At 37.9% G+C, this 3,310-nt stretch overlaps 1 pseudogene; it reads right to left on the bottom strand.

Moving 5' to 3' along the window:
- Positions 1–467: 467 nt before the first annotated feature.
- LOC132025285 (U4 spliceosomal RNA) lies at positions 468–595 on the bottom strand (annotated as a pseudogene).
- Between the last annotated feature and the right edge of the window lie 2,715 nt (positions 596–3,310).

Raw genomic sequence — 3,310 nt, 5'->3', positions numbered from 1 at the left:
TCATTACCTGCATATCCTTCTGGTAACAAGATTGTGAAGTAAAGTAAGCCATGATAACACGAAAATATTCACTAACTGGCCACTTAAAAATCCTGCCTTGCTACCTCTGCCTTCAGATGATGAGATCAGCTCAAGCCATACCAGTGCCAAATGTCAATCTGATAATCAGACTCATCAATAATTAAAGATAAAACAGTAACAATGATGACAAGATAGGCACTCCAAAAGAACATAATTTGAATGTCAAAGGATTTGTCACTGAGATCCTGGGGAAAACTGATAAAGCCCAGAAATAAGTTTGTACGAATGACTGTCCTTAAGAGAATGCTGTGAAAATTAAATATAAGTGGGAAGAGACTATGTTGAGGTAGTGTACAATTTGGAGGGAAGAAGGATTCACCCCTCACTCCCAGTGACACTTGATTTTTTTTTTCTCCTTCTAAGAAACACCACAAGGTTACAATTATAATCTAAATTTTGTCAAAAATTAGAAATCTATTTTCATGAATTTTAGTGTTTAGGAAAAGTTTTCAATTAACAATAATTATGCCTCAGATGAACCTCATTGGCTACAATACTGCCACTGCACAAAGCTGAATTTTAGTGTTTTTTAAAGATCAAGTCCCAATAAAATCATATTCTCACTATTAACTATTTTATTTGGCCTCTTACTTAAGAGGCTTTTTTTCAGTTCCAGTTATGCTAATATACCCTTCTCTATGTTGTCAAGTGAATAGAGTTGACTGCCAAATTGTTTCCTCCTGCTTGCACAAAAACATTTAAATTATTATTTTTTAAAGATTTTTAAATTTTATTTACTTGACAGACAGAGATCACAGATAGGCAGAGAGGCAGGCAGAGAGAGGAGGAAGCAAGCTCCCCCGCTGAGCAGAGAGCCTGATGTGGGGCTTGATCCCAGGACCCTGGGATCATGACCCAAGCCAAAGGTAGAGGCTTTAACTCACTGAGTCACGTAGGTGCCCCAACATTTAAATTATATACATGTATATGTATGCTTGTATATATGTGGAATATTCTGGTATGATACATAACAGATTAGTGATAGTGGTACCTCTGGGGTGAGGAATATGAGGGATTGCAGGATAGAGAAGACATTTACCTTTTACTATCATTTCTTTGTATAAGTTTTGAATCCTTTAGTGTGAGCATATATTAATTTTATAATTTTTAAAATATGCACATTTAAAATAATTATTACCTAATTTAAATAAATGAATTTAAAAATGAGTTAAAAACAGAATCAAAAAGAAAGTCAGATAGATAATTCAATCTACAGGAGTTTTCAATCCTTGTTGAAGATTATTTTATTATTGAATAAGAATTCACATAGGATGTCTAAGAAAGAAGATAATCCTGGAGTTTTAATAAAAACTCCCCTAATTGTGAGGATGAGGGGGCCAATCATCTGTGAAATGTGTTCCATAGCCACAATTAAATTTATAGGGAGATCTATTATCCCTGTAATTCTTTTGATGGTCTTTCATTTCCTTTATCCCATGAATTAGTTACCTAAACCCTCACCATTTGAAAATGTCTCCCTCCCAGAATTAATAAGGTATGTGGTAGAATTTCCCCAGCAATGTTTGGATATGTAAGATGTGTCTACACATACCTTCGATCCTACGCTTGTTCTTTGGAGAAGGTTTTGCCTTTCTTAGAATCATGTCTCTCACACACTTTCTCTTTTCTCCCTTTACTGTTGCATCCCCACAACGCTTGCGAGGGTGGTCATCACCAGCTTTGCTGGCCCTCTCAGCCCACCGTCTCTGAGCCGGTCCTGAACCTGGGCTGCCTTCGTGACCTGCTCCAAGTTGTGTGCTTTGTGAATGGCCACTAAATCCCATCCGGTTAGCTTTGCTAACTGCTGGGAATAATGGATCTTGAATGCTTTCTGTGTACTGTTCATGATGCCAAGGACGTTTATCAGGATGGGTTTTCAAAAATCACTCCCGCTCTACAGCTGAGGAAACTACACAAATAACACAATTCTGATTCAGCAGGATTGGGAGTAATTACAGCAACTCTGTAAAGCACCTCTCATCTAATCGGTCCCGCCATAAACTTTGTCTAAAATCCAACTATCCCACTACCTCCCTGCTACCACCCTGGTCCCTGGACCACCACCTGTTGCCTGGACGATTGCAAGGGAAGGGCCTCCAACTTGGTCTTCTTTCTTGTTCCCTTGGCCCTTTTTCAAAATCTTTAAATGTGAGCTAAGGCATATCACTCTTCTGCTTCCCATCTTACCCTGAGGAGAAACAAAGTGCTTAGAATGGCTTATCCAGTCCCTGCCCCATTGGACTCTCTCTCCCTCTCTGAAATCATCTACTACAATTTGTCCCTGAGTTTGCTCTGCTCTACCCATTACTTTGATACCTCCTGTTTTCTGAATTTTAGAAAACAGACTAATTCCACTTTAGTGACATACCCAAATGACTTTACTTTTCAAACAGATGGGGAACCGGTGTTGTGCTGTGGTTTTGTTTATCTTTTGTCTCGGGCATATGAGCTCTGCAAGGACAGAAACTATCTCGTAAAATTTACTCTTGTTTCTGGTGTCTAGAACAGTGCGGGCGCTGCTGAACACAACCTATGTGTTCAGAAATAATTGTTGGATTTCTGGGTCTGTGTGTGATAAAATGAAAACAACCCACATGTTTTCGAGTCAGAAGTGGGTTCAAATTCCAGTTTTCTCGTTCATTGTGGGATGCTTTCCTCTTGGTGGACATCAGTTTCACCTCCTGCAAGATTGAACTAGATATCCATCTCCTAGGTTTAGGGGAATATTTAGTGGTATCACAGATATCAAGAGCCTGGTATAAAGTAGAGCTTTAGTACATTTTATCTTTCTTAAGTCCCTTCTCTCCTCTTCCAATTTTCCCTCAAAGACAGAGAGAAAGGAATATTATCCACTCATATTATCCCATAAACGTTCCTTGAGCTCCTACTATGTTGTAGAGCCTGGAAATACAAAAATGAACAAACATATCCTCAAGGAAATCAGTTCAGTATGATAATCTTTTTTTATTAAACCAAGTAAAAAACACTATAAAAATGGAAATTCTCCTCACAGAATATGAAAATATTAATCCTGCATTGACCACTATTTTCCCTTGTACCTGTGACAACTATTATGGCACATTCTTAGCTTTTACATTTTTGAACTACACCTTAAATAAAGAGCCGCACATTCAGATAAACACCACAGTCTATATCCAATTAATATCATTTCAGTTTCCATGGTTTATTTTTTCTTCCTAGTCATGCCATACCAAATTTGCAGTTTTAA

Source organism: Mustela nigripes, chromosome 9 (assembly GCF_022355385.1).
Source record: "Mustela nigripes isolate SB6536 chromosome 9, MUSNIG.SB6536, whole genome shotgun sequence".
Classification (NCBI taxonomy): domain Eukaryota; kingdom Metazoa; phylum Chordata; class Mammalia; order Carnivora; family Mustelidae; genus Mustela; species Mustela nigripes.
Note: the sequence above shows the minus strand (reverse complement) of the source record. Positions and strands in the feature narration are given on the sequence as shown.